The sequence below is a fragment of the Dendrobates tinctorius genome, unplaced genomic scaffold (assembly GCF_039654945.1).
Source record: "Dendrobates tinctorius isolate UK_male_01 unplaced genomic scaffold, ASM3965494v1 ptg000103l, whole genome shotgun sequence".
Lineage (NCBI taxonomy): Eukaryota > Metazoa > Chordata > Amphibia > Anura > Dendrobatidae > Dendrobates > Dendrobates tinctorius.
This window is the reverse complement of record NW_027361771.1, coordinates 37,545,512-37,558,354: the sequence shown is the minus strand read 5'-3', so window position 1 is coordinate 37,558,354 and position 12,843 is coordinate 37,545,512. Positions and strand designations below refer to the sequence as shown.

General features: G+C 48.3%; 1 long non-coding RNA gene across 1 annotated transcript in view; it reads right to left on the bottom strand.

The window, feature by feature from the left end:
• LOC141100042 (uncharacterized) overlaps nucleotides 1–6,705 on the bottom strand; it is a 43,006-nt gene extending 36,301 nt beyond the window's left edge. The window contains exon 1 of the long non-coding RNA XR_012234579.1: nucleotides 6,529–6,705. This is a non-coding gene — a long non-coding RNA (uncharacterized lncRNA). The remainder of the gene's footprint in view (nucleotides 1–6,528) is intronic.
• Between the last annotated feature and the right edge of the window lie 6,138 nt (nucleotides 6,706–12,843).

Here is a 12,843-nt window from a genome sequence, read left to right as displayed (position 1 = left end):
TATAGTATAATACACTCCTCATAGCCCTCCATATATTAAAATACACTCAGTCCTCCATATAATATCATACCTCTATATATTAAAATAGACTGCTCAGTCCTCCATATAGTAAAATACACTCCTCATAGTGTTCCATATAGTATAATACACCGCCAGTCATCCATGTAGTACAATTCACTTCCCATAGTATAATGCATCCCATAGTTCTTCATATAGTATAATGTATTCCCCATAGTCCTCGATACAGTATAATGCAGCCCACATATAGTATAATGCAGCCACTACATAGAGCATAATGCAGCCACCCCACAGAGTATAATGCAGCCCCACCATACAATATAATGTAACCCCCATAGAATATATGCCAGCCCTTTATATAGTATAATGCAGCCCCTCCATAGAATACAATGTAGCCCTCCTCATATAGTATAATGCAGCATAGAATATAATGTAGCCCGCTCATAAAGTATAATAAAACCCCAATACAATATAACCTAGCCCCCCATAAAATATAATGCAGCCCCCCCATAGAATACAATGTAGCCTCCTCATATAGTATAATGTAGCCCCTTCATAGAGTAAGATGCGATCACCTCCCATAGAATATAATAAAGATAATACAGCCCCCCCATAGAATATAATGCAGTCCCCCCCATATAGTATAATGCAGCCCCTCCATAGACTATATGGCAACCCCCTCATAGGATATAATTCAGGCCCTTATATAGTATAATGTAGCCCCTCCATAGAATATAATAAATATAATTCAGCCCCCCTATAGAATATAATGTAGCCCCAAATAGAATATAATACAGTCCACCTCCCCATAGAATATAATGTAGCCCCCCATATTACATAACACAGCCTCCCCCATAGAATATAATGTACCCCCCATGGTATATAACACTGCCACATAGTAGACAGCACAGGCACAAAGTATATAACACAGCCCACATAGTATATAACACAGCCCCACTGGTATATAGCACAGCCCCACATGGTATATAGCACAGCCCCACATGGTATATAGCACAGCCCCACATGGTATATAGCACAGCACCATGGTATATAGCGCAGCCCCACATGGTATACAGCACAGCCCCACAGAGTATACAGCACAGCCCCATATTGGTATACAGCACAGCCCCACATCATGGTACACAGCACAGGCCCATGCTATACAGTACAGCTCCACATGGTATACAGCACAGCGCCAAGGTATACAGCACAGCCCCACATGCAGTGGCGTAGCTACAAAGTTATGGGTCCCGGTGCAAACTTTTAAATGGGGCCCCTCCATGCCAAAATATATGCACATCGCCGCTCCGTACACCTTGTACATGCGCAGTTCGGCTCCATACACTTCGCACACTTGCGGCTTCGCTCCATACACGCACAGCTCCACTCCGTACACACGCAGCTCCGCTCCGTACACTTCGTACACATACGGCTCCACTCCGTACACTTCGTACACACACGGCTCCTCTCCGTACACATCGTACACATGCGGCTGTGCTCCATACACCTTGTACACACGCGGCTCTGCACCGTACACCTCGTACACAGGTGGCTCCGCTCCGTACACACGTGGCTCCACTCTGTCCACCTCGTACACATGCGGCTCCGCTCCGTACACCTCGTACACACGTGGCTCCTCTTCATACACACGCGGCTCCTCTCTGTCCACCTCATACACATGCAACTCCACTTCGTACACACGGCTCCTCTCCGTACACCTCGTACACACACGGCTCCGCTCCGTACACGTTGTACACACACGGCTCCTCTCCGTACCACCATGGGGCCCCCAGAAACCTATTTTTCCTTTCATTGTGGCCCCATCAGGTAGCCGACACATCCAGGGAGGATGGTGAGATACTATTACACAGCATAGGCGACCACCGTGGCGTGGGGCCCTTGGTGTAAAGCTAGATTAGCAGGGGTCTCACACCTGGCACCCCCATCAATCAGCCATTATCCCAGTGCGTGGATGCCGTCCACGCAGATCTAGTGCAAGGCTTGGTGGCCGCTGCCGGGTATTGCAGCTCAGATTGGGAAATGTTCTGCAATTCCCAGCAGCAGCCACCAAACACTTCCCGTATGATGTGCGGTGCCTCGCTCCTACTTCCCAGCGCTGGCGGCGGGGATAATGGCTGACTGCTGGGCGCCCACCGATACCACCACTTCTCCTAAGGATCTGTTACATGTATAAAACTGCTGGAAGCACCATAACCCTTCACATACCATGCCCGGCCAGCGGACCTATTAGGGTGTGTGCACACGCTTTGGATTCTGCTGCGGATCTGCAGCAGTTTTGGCCCTGCAGTCCGCAGCAGTTTCTGCTGCATTGTACAGTACCCTTTTAACCTATGGAAAATGAAATCCGCAGTGCACACTGTGCGGAATTTTCCGCGCGTCTTTTGACCTGCGGATTTTGCTAAATCCGAGAGGAAAAATCTGCAGATCATTCCGCAGCGTGTGCACACACCCTTACCATGGTGCCCAGACAGCAGGGGGCACTGGTTTAGGATGGGCGGATTCGGAGAGTCTCATAGAAATTTCAGTTTTAACCAAAGTTTTCTATTTTTAAATATAAAAAGCACAGATTATCGGCTGCGACTTTCCAGTGTTGCACCCCTGCTGAGGTATATGGCGCATACTGACCTCTGCCACACTGTATTCTGATAGTATGGTGCTTCATTGCCAGCCTGAGATCGCCTGCACCCACAATGTCGGCAGATGATCTATCCCCGCACCGATGCCTGGCAGCTCCTCTGCTGTGTGCACAGGGGGGAGCGGTGGCTGTGGCTTTCTGGAGACTCTCCCCGGCCCGTCCATGAGAGGAGCAGCTGTACGGGCGGTGGTGAGAGCGGCGGAAGCACCATCTCCGGCAGTGGAGGAGACGCACACGGCCTGCGCATAACAATAACAGGACACGTGTGTAGATGACGGAGGGGCCGTGGGCCCGGAGTGTGGAACAGGGCGCCCTGCACCCGGGACTCCTACAGTGCTGCCGGCGAAGAGCGGGGTACGCGTGGCGCTATGGTATGTGCACGCGCGTCCCGACTGCAAATCATGGGACGCGCTCTTGAAGGGCCAACTCATTTAAAGGGGCAGCATTTTTAAAGGGCCTCAGCGACCCTCGGGGCCCACCGGGCATTTACCCGGTACCCCGCCAGGCCAGACCGAGCCTGATTGAAAGGACCTTTCCAGTGTCTCTTTGTACTTTTACCACTGGAGTGGTGCCTCTAATCTAAGTTCCCTGACACTAGTCATATACTTACCAGACATTGTCTTCTTCTGTCCCCCAGCGCTGCTCTGGTTGATCATCTGAAGGTTGTGCCCTGCCAGATCGCTCCAGTGTTTCCTGACTGAGACGGAAGTCACAACTAAATGTAAGTCTATGAGAGCCAGAACAAGGGCAGAATGCGGCTCTCAGACTTATATTGAGAGCTGGTGACCGCTACCTCTGACTTCCAGTCAGTCAGAAGTTGCGGTCACAAGATGGCAGTTTGGAATTGGAGCGGCATCGGGAACAGCTGAAGATGGCAGTAGGTAAGTATAAGCCTAGAGGCAATGAACTTATATTAGTGGGACCAGCTTCGGACTGGAGCACCTTGGACCCACCAAAGAAAATCATTCTTGGGGGCCCACTATGTAGCTACATAGAAATAAATACAAGACCACCAATTGTGTGGTAAAAAAAAGCACTGCACCACATACACACACACACACACACACAGCACCGCACCACATACACATACACGCAGGCAGACACACAGCACCACTCACCTCTCCGTAAGTTCCCCGCAGCACATCCCAGCAGCCTCTTCCTCGCCGGCAGCTTTGTCTGAAACAGCCGTGCGCTGAATGATGACATCATCCAACTGTGCTGTGTCAGACAGGAAGCGCCGGGCAGGAAGCAGGACACCAGGATGTGCTGCGGGGAACTTGCGGAGGGATGGGGGGCTGTGTGTCTGTCTGCGTGCATGCGTGCGTGGTGGGGTGCTTTGTGTGCGAGTGTGAGAGAGTGAAGCCGTGGTGGTGGGGCTTTACATGCGGGCAGTGTTATCTGCAGCCTGGAGCTAACGCTGCCCGCTATTAAAGTGAAATGGTATTCACTCTTCTCCATGCCCATGGGGGCATGGGATAGCTTGAATATTCATTTCTCTTTAGCAGCGGGGACAGGATCAGTGGGGGCCCTAGGCAGCTGCTGGCAAGTATGCCAGCAGGTGTCAGTGCCTGGGCCCACCGGAGAATCCTCTGGTTCTCCGATGGGCCAGTATGACCAATAGTGGGGTCACTCCAGTGATGAAATAAAAGAAGACACTGGAGTGGTGCTTGAAACATGCCTAGATTGTGCTGGTTGTACGAGAGACTACCCTGCTGTGTCGCCAACCGTCCAGAAATTCCTGGACAGTCTATTAAAATAGGGCAACTTTTTGTACTGTCCATAAAAAAATTTGAGACGTCTGATTTTTTTTTGAGGATGAAGAAAAGTATATAGTAACATAGTAACATAGTTATTAAGGTTGAAGGGAGACTTTAAGTCCATCTAGTTCAACCCATATCCTATCCTAACTTGCCCTAACATGTTGTTCCAGAGGAAGGCAAAAAAAACCCATGTGGCAAACAGTAAGCTTCATACTGGGGAAAAAAATTCCTTCCCGACTCCACATACGGCAATCAGACTAGCTCCCTGGATCAACGCAATATTAAGGAAACTAGTATATATACCCTGTAATATTATACTTTCCAAGAAAGGCATCCAGTCCCTTCTTAAATTTTAGTAGGGAATCACTCATTACAACATCATATGGCAGAGAGTTCCATAGTCTCACTGCTCTTACAGTAAAGAATCCGCGTCTGTGAGTATGCTTAAACCTTCTTTCCTCCAGACGTAGAGTATGCCCCCTTGTCCCCGTCACAGGTCTAAGAGTAAAAAGATCATTAGATAGGTCTTTGTATTGTCCCCGCATATATTTATACATTGTAATAAGATCACCCCGAAGCCTCCGATTCTCCAAACTAAATAACCCCAAGTGTAATAACCTGTCTTGGTATTGCAGACCCCCTAGTTCCCTAATAACCTTGGTAGCTCTTCTCTGCACCCGCTCCAGTTCAGCTATGTCTTTCTTATACACCGGAGACCAGAACTGTACACAGTATTCTAAGTGTGGTCGCACTAGTGACTTATATAGAGGTAAAATTATGTTCTCCTCCTCCTCCTATAGATTATTTTCCTCTATCATTACGTTACAGTGCACAATGAATGCAGATCATGTTTTCATATTAGAATTATGGACAGTTGACATGTATAACTTATGATCACAATAGTTTTCCAATGTGTCTGTAAAAAATATTGTCTGTCCGTAATTCAGAATAAGCTGTCCAGAAAAACCCTTCCCTACTTACCCTAGGTAAGTTCCACAATGTTAGCCACACTGTGATCACATAAGCGAATTCTGCTCATTTACTAAATGTGCTCCACTATTTTTCATATCTGAAGTTCTCCACTTACACTGTATTGTCACTATCTACTTCCAGCTTTGCATAATGATGTGTTATCCAGAATGATGGCTGGTCACCTGGCCACAATGGTCATCTATGGCATGCAGCAGTGATGTGAATACAGACTACACAACCGCCTTGGTCTGGTGCGGTACACACTGAAGACGTTTGAAAACCATTGAGCTAATGCAGTGGTGACAATGAAAAAAATGAAGTAATGAAGACAAAAAATACTTGTTGGCAAAATTAGGCTGGGGCTACACGGCGACTTTGGCTGGAACACCTGTATTCTGACGTTCTGTGCTTGTGCCGGCGCCTCTGTCGTTCTGTAGTCCACAGGCTAAAGCAACCTCCAGTCTACAGAATGGAGAGAGGTCGTCAGGGGAGGACATGTCTCCCTGCTCTACCGCAGGGCTTAACTTTATATCGGCGTGCAGTGCACGTCAATAAAGTTAAGCGTAGCGTAGCTCCAGGTGTGCCCATCCGAGCGCAGGGTCTGGGCCAACCGCACTCTTTGCCCCACTGATACCTACACTACTGGTGTAGCCCCAGCCTTAATGGTTCCTGTAGAGTAAAAATGGGACAAATATTTTACTTTTTGGTACCATGTTTATATTTCCGTACCTTACATTGCAGGTAAGGTTCTGGCCTCCCTTTCTTTGAGCTGGATATTACATTTATATAGTTTCCCATTTTGCTGGGTACTGATTGCCCAGACCTTCACATTGAAGTCACTTTGACACATGGTAAGGTTTCATTACTAGAGGTTAGGACCATCCCGATTTAAGAACACCTTGAAGCTAGTGGGATGGCTTTTATGCTTTTTTTGATCAAAAAATGGTATTTACTAAGCATCCTATGTTATTTATATGCACTATTGCTTGTACTTACAGTAGGGTATAGATTCATTTTGTTTGTCTTAGCTTTTGTCTGTTTAATGGCCAGTGTGAACATGCTACTATTTTGCATTCATACCAATTTATACTCCAGTTCATTTTTTTGCTTTAATTTCCTTACCCTTAGTATAGAAGGCGAGATTATTCCAGAAAATATTCCACCCTTCTTTGTTGGGGATTTTACTGATGTTGGAGAATTCTCTGGTGTACAGTCGGTAGATGTCTCTTCTTTTTCCTCATCATCGGAGTCCTTTTCTGGGGAACATCTTGGCTCTGAAAATTCATGTATAATGTGTACATCAAAGATATTATAGAGTGTATTCTACAGAATGTGAAGGCATAATCTGCATTTTTAGAAACTGAGCCAAAGAAAACTCATTTTCTTTTATTTTTTATTATATTAGTGCACATGTCCTAGGACAACCTTTTCATAAAGTGAATCTGTCAGTAAGTTTTTGCTGCCTCATCTGAGAGCCGCATAATAAAGGACAAGACACCCTGATTGCAATGACGTTTCACTTACTTTACTGGGTGCAGAAGGTATAACACAATCAGAGACACTCCTTGAGAAAGCCACTAGGCGAAACGTATGTTGGAGTCACAAGAGCCACTGGGTACTGACTACTCGTAACTAGAGTTGAGCGACTTTTGGTTTTTTAGGGTCGCGTTTCGTTTCGTGAAACCCGACTTTTCCAAAAGTCGGGTCGAGCAAGATCGTCCGATTATAGGGAAAAGTCGGGGTCGTCCCGAAACACGAAACCCAATGTAAGTCAATGGGGAATAAAAGTCGGCAGTGAGAGGAGGACAGGAAACACACCTACAGTGCCCATTTGAATGCCAAAAGCATCAATTCTTCTTTCTTAAGCTTGTCAACCTTAATTAACTTCATATTACAAGTTACGCACTGAAAAATGGGGGTTATTTGGCTACAAACTGTGGGGGGGGAGGGCTGGTTCCAGGTTTTCATGTGCCCTGGGCGAAAGAGCGCCCCTTTAACACATACCACAACTCATCATGCTCCGATACGGCAGAGAAATAGCGGTATAGTACAATGAAAAATACCTCACTTTTTACATCTCATGACGAGGCCCATCTATTTCTCCATACAGAATCATTGGTCCCATATAATGTTTGAAACAGTATATGATGAGCTCCACATAATGCTACAGTATATGTTGGTCCCCATGGATGAAGCTCCACTGTCTTATGGGCCCAAATAATGCTCCAAACATAATGGGCCCCATTTCTAATGCTCTAGTGTATAATGGGCCCTGTAAATGCTGCTCCAGTGTCTGATGTCCACCTTTGGAATGTTCCAGTGTATGGTGGGCCCCATCTATCATTCTCCAGAGTATAGTGCTCCCCAAAAATTGCTGTCCCAACATTGAAAACAATCAAATAAGTCTCCTCGCTAGGGAATCCCTGTACTTGTCTGGACAGGTGCTGTAGCTTGCTTAACAGCTCGCCAGCCGTTCTCACGCCCAGTATGGATTGCACGTGATTGCACAAAGGTTAGAAAGGGTACCGTATCCCTGGATAACATGTATGGATAGCGTACACATTCAAAATATATGTCTATACAGCATGAGGCAGGCTTAGACGGTGTTAGGCCCAGTATGGATTGCACGTGATTGCACAAAGGTTAGAAAGGGTACCGTATCCCTGGATAACATGTATGGATAGCGTACACATTCAAAATATATGTCTATACAGCATGAGGCAGGCTCAGACGGTGTTAGGCCCAGTATGGATTGCACGTCATTGCACAAAGGTTAGAAAGGGTACCGCATCCCCGGATAACATGTATGGATAGCGTACACATTCAAAATATATGTCTATACAGCATGAGGCAGGCTCAGACGGTGTTAGGCCCAGTATGGATTGCACGTCATTGCACAAAGGTTAGAAAGGGTACCGTATCCCTGGATAACATGTATGGATAGCGTACACATTCAAAATATATGTCTATACAGCATGAGGCAGGCTCAGACGGTGTTAGGCCCAGTATGGATTGCACGTCATTGCACAAAGGTTAGAAACGGTACCGTATCCCCGGATAACATGTATGGATAGCGTACACATTCAAAATATATGTCTATACAACATGAGGCAGGCTCAGACGGTGTTAGGCCCAGTATGGATTGCACGTCATTGCACAAAGGTTAGAAAGGGTACCGTATCCCCGGATAACATGTATGGATAGCGTACACATTCAAAATATATGTCTATACAGCATGAGGCAGGCTCAGACGGTGTTAGGCCCAGTATGGATTGCACGTCATTGCACAAAGGTTAGAAAGGGTACCGTATCCCCGGATAACGTATGGATAGCGTACACATTCAAAATATATGTCTCAGGAGGCAGGCTCAGACGGTGTCAGGCACAGTATGGATTTGACGGCCCAGATTACACAGAGGAGGAGCAGGGAGAGGTAAAGATTGCAAATGCTGGGGCCCTGCCCAAGCAAGGGGGGCCCACTCGTGGGCGTCGGTACTGGCACTGGGCCCCTCATAGTACAGCGGTGTGTCTGACGGCGGGTGTGCACCACCGCCGTCAGAGACACTTGATTGCACTATGAGGGACCCTGTGCCAGTGCCCGCGCCCAAGAGTCGGCCTACCCACCTGTCCAGGGCAACGGCACTCGCACGGTGTCGTGCGGTAGGTGGTGACCCCGGCCATGGGGGGGGGAGGCAGCACAGTTAGGGAGTTTTAGAAAGTGGCATATGTTGATGTTGGACATTCAGCTGATGCAAAAGGCGAAATAGGTGAAGTACCAGGAAGAGGTGGACCAAAGCAAGCCATTTTTCAGTCACCATATGTGTCATCAGGGGAAGGTGGGACAAAATCCTTGGAAACCCATGCGTGGTTCATTTTAATGAAGGTTAGATCATCCACATTTTGGGTTGACAGACGGGTCCTTTTTTCTGTAAGGATTGATCCAGCTGCACTGAAGACTCTTTCCGATAGCACACTTGCAGCTGGGCAAGCGAGCTCCTGTAAGGCATATTGGGCCAATTCAGGCCAGGTGTCCAGTTTAGCGGCCCAATAGTCAAAGGGGAATGACCTGTGTGGGAGAACATTGATATGGGAGGAAAAGTAGTTTGTAACCATAGTTGACAACTGCTGTCTCCTGTCACTTTCCATCGATGCAGTATTACCAGTTGTGTGAGCGGTATTTGAAAAATCAGTCCACAACATTGTCATGAAACCCCTGTCTCCAACGCCACTTCTGCTGTGTGCACCACGAACACCTCTGCCAAGCTGCCCCTGGCCCGTACGGCTCGTGTGAGAACCATCACCGCTGCTGTGTGCTGGGAATGCCTCAAGCAACCGATTTACCAGAGTTGCTTGTTTATTAGCCAATATTAGGTCAAGGTTCTCCTGTGGCATGATGTTTTGTAATTTGCCTTTATAGCGTGGATCCAGGATGCTGGCCAACCAGTAGTCGTCATCGTTCATCATTTTGGCAATGCGGGGGTCCCTTTTTAGGATCCGCAAGGCATAATCTGACATGTGGGCCAATGTTCCCGGTGTCAATGATGCACTGCGAGTGCTGGGTGGAGGAGCACTTTCTGGCAAATCCACATCCCTCCAGTCACGCACAAACCCTGTACCAGACCTTGCCACGCCAACATTTTCACTTGCCCCACGAGATGCATCCTCCTCCCCTAAGTAATCATCCCCATCATCCTCCTCCTCCTCCTCCTCTTCTTCCTCCACTTCGTCCAGGAGAGGTCCCTGAGCAGACAATGGCTGAATGTCATCAAGGATTCCCTCCTCCTCTTCCTCCTCATCAACATTGGCTGCAGACGCCTGCTCCTTAAGGTGCGTCAAAGTTTGCATGAGCAGACGCATAAGTGGGATGCTCATGCTTAGGATGGCGTCGTCTGCGCTTACCAGCCGTGTGCATTCCTCAAAACACTGAAGGACTTTACAAAGGTCTTTCAGCTTCGACCACTGCACGCCTGTCAACTCCATGTCTGCTCTCAAAGTGCCTGGCCGTGTATCCTCCCACAAATGCATTATGGCCTGCCTCTGCTCGCACAGCCGCTCCACCATGTGCAGGGTGGAGTTCCACCTTGTTGCAATGTCGATAATGAGGCGGTGGTTGGGAAGGTGGAGCAATCGCTGCAGCTTCTGCATACGAACGGAGTGTACAAGCGACCGGCGGATGTGCGCGCACAGTCTTCGCACCTTCTGGAGCAGGGCTGTTAACTCCGGATAATTTTTGAGGAAGCACTGCACCACCAGGTTCAATGTGTGAGCCAAGCAAGGTATGTGGCTGAGTTTTGAAAGGGCTATGGCTGCCACAAAATTACGGCCGTTATCACTAACTACCTTGCCTGCCTCAAGATGTACACTGCCCAGCCATGACTCAGTTTGTCGCTTCAAGTACTCGGCCAGCACCTCGGCGGTGTGTCTGTCGCCCAAACACATCTTCTGCAACACAGCCTGCTGACGCTTTCCGCTAGCTGCTCGATAGGGGGACACATCGTGTGCAACAGTGGCAGCTGCAGATGGAGTGCTCGTACGACTGCGCTCTGTGGACGAGCTTTCGCTTCTGGAGGAGGAGGAGGAGGGTCGAACGCCTACAGCCAACTGTTTCCTATACCGTGGGCTAGGCAGCACTGTCCCACCACCGCTGTCCCCTGTGGACCCTGCATCCACCACATTAACCCAGTGCGCAGTGATGGACACGTAACGGCCCTGGCCATGCCGACTGGACCATGCATCAGTTGTGAGGTGCACCTTTCCGCTCACTGACTGCTTGAGTGCATGGACAATGCGGTCTTTCACATGATGGTGGAGGGCTGGGATGGCTTTGCGAGAGAAGAAGTGGCGACTGGGTAGGTCATAGCGTGGTACTGCATAGGCCATGAGTTCGCGGAAAGCTGTGCTTTCCACCAACCGAAAGGGCATCATCTCAAACGAGATTAGTTTGGCAATGTGGGCGTTCAAACCCAGTGTACGCGGATGAGAGACTGAGTACTTTCTTGACCTACTCATAGTGTCTGGGAGGGTGAGCTGGACTTGAGAGCTGCATATGGTGGAAGTAGCGGTGGACAGGGCAGACTGAGAGAGGGTTGATGATGGTGATGGAGTTGGTGTTCTTTCTGATGGCCTAGAATCAGTCTTTCGTTGATATAACAGTGGGATTCCCTGACTGCTGTGGCCTTGCAACGACACCTCAACATTTGCTGCTGTGCTAACCGGTGGGCTTACAGTGGGGGAAACAATGTAGCATTGCTGACTACCTTCGTTGTGATCAGTTGCACATGTGGCACTTGAGGTTTGGTGTTGTGTCCACGCTTGCAAGTGCATGCTGGTTAAATGTCTAAGCATGCAACTGGTATTCAAATTTTTCAGATTTTTCCCTCGGCTAAAGGTCTTTGCGCACTTCTTACAGATAACCTTGGCCTGATCATGAGGATTTTGTTCAAAAAAGTGCCACACTGCACTCTTCCTACTTTGGCAGACATTTTGCGGCCTAGCACGCTGTGATCTTTTGACCCTCTGGACAAGCTGTCCAGCAACTCTTTTGATGTTTGGAACCTGTCTTTGGAGTGCTCCGGGCCTGCCAGATAACAGCTGTTGCGATGTCGATGTCTGCTGTGGATGCTCCTCATCTGAGCTATTGGAAGCAGCACCCTCTTCCCCCAATGGATGCCAATCTGGGTCAACAACTGGGTCATCCATCACCTCCTCTTCTATGTCATGTGCACCTTTCTCTGTGTCACCGTGTATGGTGGTATAGTGTGCGGGAAGGGGCACCTGAGTCTCATCAGGGTCAAAATCTGGCTCTGTACACTGCGAGGACAATGTAGTGCTCTGAGTGAATGTACCAGCAGAATCATCCATCAGCGGCTGTGCATCAGTGCACTCCATGTCAGATTCATCTTGGCCTGGGTAATTCACCATTTGACTTGATAATCCAGGCATGGTATGTGAAAACAGCTCCATGGAGTAATCAGTAGTATGGCCTGCGTCATCCTTCAATCTTGGTTGGGGTGAAGGACACAAGGAAAGGTGTGGTTCATGAACATGAGCCTCCAATGACGACTCAGTGCTTTTACTTTTTACAACTGAAGAAGAGGAGGCGATAGAGCTGGAGGCTGAGTCAGCAATGTAAGACAAAACTTTTTCCTGATGCTCTGCCTTTAAAAGCGGTTTGCCAACTCCTAGAAAACTAAGCGTTCGAGGCCTTATGTAGCCAGACGATGACGCAGGGTCAGCACCTCCTGCATTCGGTCCTATTTTGCTCTTGCCACTACCATCAGATCCACCACCAACACCATCATTACCAGCTGCCAACCCCCGCCCAATTCCACGGCCTCTTCCACCAGCCTTCCTCATTTTTGGTAGAAATGTAGACAAAATCCAACAAACTATATAGTAATGTAAAACAAGGTAAAAGGTGTCTATAGGACAGGGGAG